Raw genomic sequence first — 12,089 nt, 5'->3', positions numbered from 1 at the left:
AATTACTTTGACTATATGTCATATTGGTGTTCAGTGTCCTGCCTTCTGTTTTCTTTTTTTTTTATTTTTTCCATATATTTTTATTGTAATTAATAGAAGGGTTACATTGTATTCACCAGATGGAAGGTGCATTACTTCACATACATTGATGCCCTTTTTCATGTTTTGGTCCCCATTTCCCTCCCCCTCACCCCCATCCCTCATCTTATTTTCCTCCCTTTCCTATCCAATTTCAAATAACCAAAGACGCATATATCCAATATATCAGATAACAAAGTGAAATACTGTAACAATATGAGATAACCAAGGGACAGCAAAAGAGATGAGAGATAACATAGTACATTAAGGACAACAATCACTCATTATATGGCTTTTGTTTCTATGAATAATGCCAAAACTATGAGAGGAAAAGGGCAAAAAAGATACAGAGAGAAATTTCTTTCAGTCACCATACTTTACAAAGCTGTCAGTGTTTGGCTCTTCTAGATTATTTCCTCTAATTTCTAGAAATTACTGATTTGCAGATTCTATGCAATAATGAGTTTGGGAAAGAGGGCAAAGAAACATTCACATATTCTCTAATAATCTTTCAGTGGTTTTCTGCCAATTCATTGACTCAATATAATTTGTGTAGATTGTGTATCGAAGACTAAATACAATATAATCCTTACTTTCTAGAATATCATGATGAAGAAAGCCAGAATAAACACAAGAGTCCAAAAAACTCTGTTGGCTGATCAAACCAAAAGTTATATTCCGAGAGCTCACATCTATTACCTCATGTCACACAGTGGACCTAACCATTACTGTCTTCATCTGCGGTGCTCGGAGTAATTAAATATTTGTCCAGGCCACATTACTAACATTTGTGACCTGAGATTATGATCAAGATCAGATCTCATGCTTATTTTTCTTCTGTTTACTTACTATCTTCCTTTTCCTTCCACCACAGCTCAGTTGTACCGTAGAATTAAATCCTAGAAATGAAATTCCATGTGAAATTCCAATGAAATCCTAGAAATGAAATTTATCCTAGAAATGAATTCCATGTGGCTCTCCCTGCTCAGTTGTGAAGCAGCTCATGCTAAGGGGGAACCCGATTCCCTATGCATCTGAAAACTTGCCAATCTCTGAAGGCTATGATTTTTTCCATATATTTTTATTGTAATTAATAGAAGGTTTACATTATATTCACCAGATAGAAGGTGCATTACTTCACATACATTGATATCCTTTTGCATGTTTTGGTCCCCATTTCCCTCCCCCCTCCTCCCACTCATCTTGATTTCCTCCCTTCCCTATCCAATTTCAAATAACCAAATACGCATATGTATAATATATCAATCAGATAACGAGGTGAACTACTGTAACAATATGAGATAACCAAGGGATAGCAAAAGAGATGAGAGAGAACATAGTATATGAAGGACAACAATCATTATATGGCTTTTGTTTCTATATCCTGGAGGTCCTTAAATTTAGAATCATACTATACGGCCTTATGTATCTAGGTTTTACTCTATTGTAAATCTCTGCTAGGAGAGCCCAAGTTTTCTACTGATTATGACAAATGAGGGAAACCATTGAGCCTATGTTCCTTTGAGTCTGGCTTACTTCACTTAATATGATTTTTTTCTAAGTCTTTCTGTTTCTTTACAAATGGGGCAATGCTGTTCTTTCTGACAGCAGCATAGAATTCCATTGTGTATAAATACCACATCTTGTTGATCCACTCATCAAGTGAGGGACATCTGGGTTGATTCCATATCTTTGCTATGGTAAATAGTGCTGCAATGAACATTGTTGTGCTAGTGGAGTTAGTATATCCTTGTTTCTGGACGACTAGGTAAATGCCAAGTAGTGGAATTGCTGGGTCATAGGGGAGTTCTATGTTTAGTCTTTTGAGGAACTGCCATACTGCTTTCCATAGTGGCTGAATGAGTTTGCACTCCCACCAACAGTGTAGTAGTGATCCCTCCTGGCCACATCCCCTCCAGCATCTGTTGTTACTAGATTTCTTGATCCTGGCCATTCTAACTGGAGTGAGGTGGAATCTTAGAGTTGTTTTGATTTGTATTTCTTTTATGGCCAGAGATGTGGGTGGGGCATTTCTTCATGTATCTATAGGCCATTCTTATTTCTTCTTCAGAGAAGACTCTCTTTAAGTCTTTGGCCCATCTTTCAATGGGATGGTCATTTCTTTGGAGATTACTTTTGGAGTGATTCAATTTTTTGAGCTGTTGATGTATTTTAGATATGAGGCCTTTGGTTAGTGAAGATCTTCTCCCACTCTGTAGGCTTTCTAGTTAATTTGCTAGCTAGGTCCTTTGCCCTACAGAAGCTCTGCAGTTTAATGCAGTCCCACTTATCCAGCCTTTCTCTGATTTGTTGTGTTTCTTGGTCCTTATTAAGAAAGTTTCGACCTGTGCCAAGGAGACCTAGTGTATCTCCTATTCCTTCTTGTAAAGTTTTCAGTGTATCAGCTTTTACCTCGAGGTCTTTGATCCATTTGGAGTTAATTCTAGTGCAGGGTGACAAAAAAGGATCCAACTTTAGTTTTCTGCAGGAGCTTAACCAGTTCTGCCAGCACCATTTGTTGAAGAGGCTGTCTTTCTTCCATTTTATTTTTTTGGCTCCCTTATCAAATATTAGGTGGCCATAAGTCTGTGGTTTCATATCTGGGTCCTCAGTTCTATTCCATTGGTCTTCAAGCCTGGTCTTGTGCCAGTACCAAGCTGTTTTGGTCACTATAGCTCTGTAATAGTTTGGTATTGAAATTCCTCCTGTGCTGTTCTTTCTGCTAAGAAGTGTTTTTGCTATACGGGGTCTTTTATTATTCCATATGAAATTTTGGATTGCTTCTTCTATTTCTTTAAAGAATGACATTGGGATATTGATGGGTATTGTATTGAATTTGTAGATAGCCCTTGGCAAGATTGCCATTTTCACGATGTTGATTCTTCTAATCCAGAAGCATGGGAGGTTTTTCCATTTCCTCAGTTTTGCTTTAATTTCCTTTTTCAGGGTTTTAAAGTTTTCATCAAAAAGGTCCTTTACATTCTTAGTTAAGTTAATTCCTAGGTACTTTATTTTCTTTGAGGCTATTGCAAAAGGATTTGCCTTCCTTATTGCTGCCTCATTCCTCTCACTGTTGACACATAGGAAGGCAGTTGATTTTTGAGAGTTAATTTTATACCCTGCTACCTTGCCAAAGTTTTGAATCAGCTCAAGCAGCTTGGGAGTGGAGTCTAGAGAGTTCTTTAAATACAGAATCATGTCATTTGTAAAGAGGGAAAGTTTCACTTTCTCTTTCCCTATTTGGATTCCCTTTATGCTTGCTTCTTGCCTTATTGCTCTGGCTAGGAATTCTAATACTATGTTAAAGAGGAGTGGAGAGAGTGGGCATCCTTGTCCCGTTCCTGATTTTAGAGGGAATGGCTTTAGCTTTTCGCCATTAAGTATAATGCTAGTTGTGGGTTTGTCATACACAGCTTTTATTATACTGAGGAATGTTCCACGGAGTCCTAGTTTTTCCAGAGCTTTTAGCATAAAGGGGTGTTGGATCTTGTCAAATAAGGCTGTGATTTTTAACTCTCATATAAATCTTTTGGGATCTGACTTCATTGAAAGCCAACTTTCCATTTCTGAAGAAACACAAATATAATGACAGCAGGCTTACATGAAACGGGGCTTTAACAGAATGCCTTCTCCCTCCATTTTTAAAAGAGATTATGGGGAGATTGAAAGAGCTCCAGGGGCAAGAAAGAGTTTTGACAGGGCAGACTTTGGGAGAATTTAAGGACATAGGTTCTTAAAAGCATTTAAAAACTATATTCCACTAATCTTAAATCACATCTGGATTTCCAGGCATTACCAGCAGAATCTTTATTCAAGCTCAGTTTATCCAATGCACTTTGCCAAATTAAAGAGCGTAATCATATATCTTGGAATTCATGTAACAGAAACTCCCTAAATTGAGACAGGCAAGTTGATCTGCTACAGTATTTCAGAGTTCACACAAAACACTGGTTGATTGGACCGCAGATTAATCAGTAGTCTCTGTTAGTAAACACAGAGGAACATTCATTATTTGAGCATGCAGGAATAATTGTATGAATACAAGTATGGAAGTGTGATGGGAGAATGCATTGTTAGTATTTTGTTTTATTTACCCTTCCCATCTAAGCTGCCTCTCCATGGCCAGCCTGCCACAGATCCCCTCTGCTGCTACCCTACAGTCAATAGAAATTTTTAGAGGGCTGCAGGATGGAGCCTAGGTTTATTTAAGAAAGGGTTGAGTGGCATCCTGGCAGCCTGACATTCCAGGAAGCTAAGAGCCCAGGACACATCTCAGACTCCCAGGCCACTATGGGGATTATCATTTTTACATCAGATTTCAAGGAGAGTCAGGTTGGAAATTTCAAGGAGAGACTTGGGATGCTATAGATTTTTCTGTTTCCCACGTTGGTTGATTAGCCCCATACGTAGTATTTGATTAATGTCTGAGAGGATCTAATTAGCAATGTCTAATCAGCTCCACATACACCATGCTATTGATTCCTGCCTCTAGAAAGCTAATCCAATTGTGTTCCTTATCATTAGCAAATGGTTTCTTTAGTGAGATGATGAAAATGCCGGTATGCTGGAGCTACTGTCCCCTAAAAGGCTTCGGAATGGAGTGGAGATGATAGGAAGACCAGAGAAGAGGAACTTCCCGAGCAGACAAGGAGCTCTCTCTTTGCTGTTGCTTTGATTACTGGAGTGTGCAGACACACTCAGAAGTTCTCTTTCTAAAATTTTCAGATGGAGAATAGAGGGTCAAATGTGTCACTTGGACTGCAGAGACAAAGAAGAAAGGCACAGTTGCTCTCATTTCCTGCCTTTTGGGACATTATTTGTTGCTCTATTTGCAATGTCAAAGGATAATAATTTGTACTGTAGCTATATAGACACCTCTGCTACTCCCTGTCTGATTTGGTTTTACAGGAATCGCAATGTAAAATATAGCAAAAATGAATAGTAACAATATTGGCATGCCACTATGAATATATCTCCTCTCCCTAAAATAATAATTTACCAGGTTTCTTTGTCTGAAATTCCAAAGTCATGTTTACATTTTCCTTTTTAAAACTTTTTTTTTTGGGGGGGGTCATACAAGATTTTGAAATCAGAGCCCTGGGCTTTCTTGGCTTGTTTGCTCATGCTTGGTCCACATCTCCAGGCAGGCTTTCTTGATGTTGGTTGTTTTGGAAATGGAATGTAGCAAACTTTTGTATTTCAGCAGGCCTTGGATCATGATCATTGAGATGGCAATCTCAATCCCAGCATAGCTGGGATTTCAGGTATGAATCATACGTATCTGGCATCTGTGACACTTTTTGTAGTTTGTTTGACTTTTTGTGCAAGTTCTTGGATTGGACCTAGGCACTGTCCCTGAACATTTTTGCTCAAGGTTAGTGCTCTGCCACTTGAGCCACAGCTCCGCTTCTGGCTTTGGGGTGGTTAATTGGAGCTAAGAGTCTCACATACTTTCTTGCCTGGGCAGACTCCCAACTGTTATTTGCAGATTTCAGTCTCCTGAGTAGCTAGAATTACAGCTGTGACCAACCAGCTGCTGGCGAACAGTGACACTTCAATCAAGAACATCATCCTGTAAGCACAGTCTCCTTCATTTCTCTACACATAGCTCTGGTCTTATTTGTACTGAAAATACAGACATCTAAAATGTGATCATTTGGAAATTTTCTTTCAGAAAGCCCTAAGAAGCTACGATTCTAGCCACAGAGAAATGATCTTCAGGAAGCCCTGTCTGCTTGGTGAGGCCTTTATAAGGATTCCAGTATGATAAGCTTTGTGGGGGTCCTGCTTTGTAGTGTCTGTTCTCATGAGAGCACTTGTTAAACTGGATGACAATGATTTGTTTATCCATTGATCTTTTATTAGGCTAAGAGCTCCTTGAGGATGGAGTTCCATCTCATTCATTGGTGCATAAACTGCTATCTCTTAAGTGCTTGTAGCTGAGTGGCCAGATCATGTTTCCAATAGGGCCTTACGTTATCATGGGTAGATACCCCACCCCGGATATCCCCAGACTTTTCCAGGGCTCCCACAGCACCTCCTGGTGCCTCACATTCATGAAACTGCCTGTGCTGCTGGTTCTTCATTCTTCTCTTTATTCATTCTTACCATGTCTCCTTGGCTGTCTCCCAGTGCTTGGGGCTGGCTGCTCACTCCCCTTAGGACAGCTGCTTCCACTCTTCTGGCATGTTGGGTGAGGTGGCATGGCTTTTCTTCTCCTAGGAGAATACAGTATGGCAGAAATGGGGAGCAAGGAGAAGTGTGCAGGGGAAAGGAAGTTGGGGGTCTGGTGGGTTTCAGGTCAGCTTGGACAACAAAGAGACTCATTCACCCCTCTCCCTCTTTCATCCTAATGTGAGGATTACATCTGAATGTCCTTCCTCTCTTCAAGTGAGGAAGGGCAGATTCCTGCCATTCTCTCTCACACACACTCTCTCTCTCTCTCTCTCTCTCTCTCTCTCTCTCTCTCTCTCTACTCTCTCTCTCTCTCTCTCTCTCTCTCTCTCCCTCCCTCTCTCTGTCTCAAAAAAAGGGGAAACAACAACAAAGGCTTCAGATAAAAATCAACAATTAGAGACAGCTTTTGTTCTCTCATTCTAAACCATGGCATTACTGTCATGTCTCAGCTTTTGCTGGCAACAATGGGTGGGTGTTTGTTTTACATTAGGGTAATTAAGGATTCCACTCAGGTTGTTGATTCATAACATCAAAATAATCTGACCCCAAAAGACTGGAGTCAGGCATCTTTTCTTTTCTTTTTCCTGGGACATGAATTGACAGTGTTTGTACCTTATGCCTAACTTCTTTCTCTGGCCTTGTGAATGAAGCAATAGGCCAATAAGCTGAGTGATATAAACAAGAGAGGGGAAAAAGAATTCACACTTGATCTAATTAGATCTGGAAGGTCATTTTTATTCTCCAACTCTGACCAGCCTCAAATCTGCCACCTCAGAACTAAGGAATTTTAAAGTAATATGTTGGGGGAAACACACACACACACACACACACACACACACACACACACACACACACCATCACACAGTGCAACAGGCAGAAATAATTTAAACAGATTTGGCTGATTTCTTACCTCTTCCAAGTGAAGTTAAAGGAACTTAGAAATAATACCAACCCACACAGCATGTTCGAGTTCCTTCTCCCTCCCACATCCATCTGCTCTCATGTCCTTGTCTCCTGAATATTCTTCCAAATACAGCGGTTTGATTTCCACCCCCAAAGTACCTACATTCTGCCCTTCAAAAATGATTCTCCATTGTAAGAAGGGGAAAGAAAGATTGGGGTGTGGAGTAGAATTTGTGCTTGTAAGTGGTGGGCTATCCTTGGAGGACATACATTCTGGAAGTTTTTCACACAGGAAACATTCAAAAGAAGAATCATAGCCACGTGCTTGTCGCTCACACCTGTAATCTTATCTATTCAGGAAGCTGAGGCCTAAGGATTGTGGTTTTGAAGTCAACCCAGGCAGGAAAGTCCATGAGACTCCAATGAACTACTCAGAATAAGCCAGAAGTAGTGCTGTGGCTCAATTGGTAGAGCACTAGCTCTGAGCACAAAGAGGCTTAGGGATAGTGCCCAGGCTCTGAGTTCAAACCCCAGGACCAGAAAAAAAGGAAAGGAAAGGGGAAGGGGAAGGCGAAGGGGAAGGGAAGGAAGAAAAGAGAAGAAAGGAAAAGTCATGTTTATTTTACAGACTGTTGGAAGAATTAAAGTAGACACTTGTGGTTGTGAACCCCTGCCTGTGTGTGCATCCAGGATGGTCTATAGGACAGATGCGTTATTTGATGTTCCAAGTATACTTCCATTTATCTTATTCTCACAAAGTTAAGTTTTATCTTCATAATAAACCCACAGCTGCTTTCCCTTTTAAACAGAAGTTCCTAAACAAATAAAAGTAAATTGATGCCCTTGTAAAATGCAGCTAATTCAAGAAACATCCAGCAGTAACATTCGATGCACGGTTAAGTTTATTAGTAATAGTCATGTACATAGCACAGTAAAGAGTAATAGAGACTACTATGGGATTAAACCACTCATTTAAAAACAGTTTTGTTCAGCACAAGCATTTGTTGTGAATACGAAGCATCTTCAAAGAGCTGTCAACTTAAAAGGACTGAGTTCAAGAACTATTTCTTAAGTAGAATTTAGGTAATAAAAATTTGGAAACGGAAAATTTGAATCTGAAAATTCAAAACTCCAAGGCTGTGTTTTTGTAAACAAACAAAACAAAAAAAACCCAAACCAAATACCGAGTAGGGGAATTCAATCAATCCTCTATTAATTATTATTGTATTATAAATGACTCTAAAATTTAGTGAAGGAAAAGAACAGAATTTAATCAACGCATGGTTTTTCCAAGTCTGGGGTGCAGAGAATTAGCTGGGTGGTTTGGATGTGGTGTTTCTTATGAGCTTGCATCCAGGCTATCAATTGTGGTTTCAGCCATCTGGATGCTTGGCCAGAGCTGGAGCATCTGCTACCCCAAGGGTTCTGCAGGAAGCTTCAGTTCTGTGCTGGCTGTGTTCAGGGGATAGCCATGTCTCACAATGTGGACCTTGCTACAGGACTGCTTTAGCTTGCTCACTAATATGTAGATGACTTCTCCCAACTGGATTGAGTGATCTGAGAGAGGAAGGAAGGAGCCTGGCTGCCTTGAATACCTCAGTCTTCACATGCTACCCTCTAGTCTCTATTTGCTGGAAGCAAATACACATTGGAAGGAAGGGGAATTTGATTCTACCTTTTCATTTTCATACTAGGGACGGAAGCCTGGACGTTGTGCCTACTAGGCAAATGTGGCTTTCCCTAAGCAACACCCCAGCCTAGATTCTACTTTTTGCCAAAGATAAGTAAAAAAATGATATTTGCACATTCCATAAAACCAATGCAAGTTCTTACACATAAATTGCATTTTTAGTATTGTTTTTGTTCCAAGATAGGATTTGTTTTTTTACAATCAGAGTAGCTACCTGTATTGTTAGGTTGTCAGAACATGAGACATAAGTCTCTTTAATGGCTATGGAGGAAAAGAATTCAAAGGCTTAAGTATCTTCTTTAAGGTATAAAAATTTGAGTGTACACTTCTAGACTTAATTCTAGAGTTCTGATATATAATTCCATGTGCTGCCAGATTGCATTTAAACAGGTAGCGCAAAACAAGGCTTTTTTTTTGCCAGTCTTGGGGCTTGAACTCAGGACCTGAGCACTGTCGTTGGGCTTTGTCCAGACTAGCACTCTACCACTTGAAAGCTCTTTCTTTTGCATTTCTTTTCTTTTATTGTCAAGGTAATGTGTAGAAGGGTTATAGTTACATTTGTCAGATAGTGGGTGCATTACTTCTCACACATTGATACCCCTTCTCATGATTTTGTCCCAGTTTCCCTCTCCCCACCTCTCCCAATCATCTTGCTTTCCCCGCTTTCCTTCCCTATTTCAAATAAGCAAATGTATATACACAAGGCTCTTTCATTGTACTGTAATTTACTTCTCAAACTTTTGGCTACATTAAGAGTTTAACACATCTAAATTTAAATGAGAAACATCTCATTCAAAACACAGATGTTTCCAAATATAGCTTTTTTTTTTAAAGATATCCCAAATTCCTTGGTGAACGAGAAACTGTGTATCTGGAGTGGCTATCTCATTAAAACCTAACTTTCCTTTTCAGTGTTTAAATTATGTCATGTAGAAGGTCTTTAATGTAATCACGTATTAATTGGGGGTTTGAACTGAAGCAATAAGATATAATAGTTGTCTGATAGCAAAGTAAGATATGAGACAGGATACCAAGGTGCACATTTTGCAAAAGTGTATCTGATATTACCAGATGCTAGTGGTTCACACCTGTAATTCTATTCACCTGGGGTGGGAGGGGGAGCAGGGACTGTGATCTGTAAAATTGTGACTCAAAGCCAGGCAAGGTAGAAAAGTCAACTAGTCTCCATCTCCAAAATATTAGCTAAAAGCCAAACTGGAAGCATGTGTCATGTGGTAGAATGCCAGCCAGCCAAGCAAGCAAGCAGAGTAAGCACCAATCCCTGGGTTCAAACCACAGTATTGGCAAATTAAAAGCCATTGATTTGGAAACTTATTGCATAAAGTTTTATGTCCCTCTTCCAAGTTCCACTTACTCAGGCAAACTGAGGTTAATTCAGTGGGGTTTTCTAAGGAAGGAGGCATCTTCTAAAGAGTAAGGTGTCTGAGTGGTGTGAGGCCATAAGAGTCTATTAACATCCTCTATGGGCTGAGGACCCAAGAAATTGGCCCATAACTCCAAGACTTTACCAAGAAAATTCATGGAGTATTCCTGGATCTTTGCCATCTGACTGCAATGGCTTGGATCTAGAATGTCCTCCCAAAGCTCATAGGTCCACAGTTTGCTCCCCTGAGTGGCTCTGTTGTAGGGGAGTAGAGACTTTAAGCAATGGGAACTTTTACATCACTGAGAGTGTGCTCTGGAAGGAGTTGAGTGACATGATTTTCTTCCTCTTCCTCTCTCTCACATCACAGCTATGAGATGAGAAGGCTCAAAGCAATGGGGTCATCTGGCCAGGAATGAACTGAAACCTCCAAAGCATTGACTCAAAACAAACCTTTTCTCACATTAGCCTGATTTATCTCAGGTACTTTTTACAGTAACACAAAACTGACTGACTCATCCCAAACTGCTTTTGCTGAATAAGAGACAATGAAAATGAAGAAGCTTGTGTTCGTAAGCATGCTCTGTGTTTCACAAGATTTTGCTAAAATATTTCACAGGCATTTCTTGTTTGAAGTCTATTTTATCTGATATGAGGATGGCAACTCCAGCCTGTTTATGGGGGCCGTTAGCTTGATAAACTTTATTCCAACCTCTCATTTTCAAAAAATGTTTGTTTTTGGGGGCAAGATGTGTCTCTTGAAGACAGCAGAACGATGGATCTTGCTTTTTGATCCAACTAGATAGTCTATGTCTTTTAATTGGAGAGTTAAGTCCATTGATATTGAGAGTTAGGATTGAGAAATATTTATTAGTTCCTGCCATTTTTAAAAAGCTTTCATTAGGGCCTGTGTCTTGACAGTTCTTGTGGTACTTAAATGGTATGATTTTTAGGTGCCATTTCTTTCTCTGCATTACATTTGTGTTGGTTTTATATGTGTAGAACATCTTTGAGAATTTTCTGTAATGTTGGTTTGGTTGCTACATAATGTTGCAGCTTTTCCCTGGAATGGAATGTTTTTATTGTTTCCTCAGTTATGAATGAGAGCTTAGCTGGGTACAGTATTCTTGGTTGGTAGTTATTTGACTTCAGGGTATGACATATATACTTCCAATCTCTTCTTGCTTTCATGGTCTCTGCTGAGATATCTGGGGTTATTCTGATTGGTTTGCCTTTGTAGATGATAGTTCTCTTCTCCCTGGCTGCTTTTAGGATTCTTTCTTCTTTGGTCTCTATTGATCCTGTTTGGATTATAATGTGGCAGTGGGATGTCCTTTTCTGGCCAGGTCTGTTTGGGGTTCTAAAAGCTTCTTGTATCTGGATGGGCCTGACCTTCTGGATATTTGGGAAGTTCTCTGAGATGATTCCCTGAAGTATATTTCCAATACCATTGACCTCTTTCTCCAGACCCTCCTCAATACCAATTAGCCTTAAATTAGGCTTCCTAATTGTATCTTGGACCTCCTGAAGCGTTCTCTCATATTTCCTAGATTTGGATTGGCTCATTTTTCTGTTCTTTCTCTATAACAACTAAATTATCTTCAACCCTGGAAATTCTCTCTTCTGTATTGTCTAACCTGCTATCAAAGCTATCTACTTTATTCTTCATCTCCCTTGCTTCTAATTGCTCATTTTTTGATGCCTTGCATCTCTTCTTTTAGATCATGTATGGATTTCTTTAACTCCTTGATTTCCATTTGATTTGTTAGCTCAGCAGCTTTATTTTCTTTGGACATTTGCTGGAGTTTGGTCACCTTTTTGTTTGTGGATTCTATGAATTCGTCCATTTTTCTTTGA

Source organism: Megascapheus bottae, chromosome 22, assembly GCF_031878675.1.
Source record: "Megascapheus bottae isolate mThoBot1 chromosome 22, mThoBot2.hap1, whole genome shotgun sequence".
Classification (NCBI taxonomy): Eukaryota; Metazoa; Chordata; class Mammalia; order Rodentia; family Geomyidae; genus Megascapheus; species Megascapheus bottae.
Note: the sequence above shows the minus strand (reverse complement) of the source record.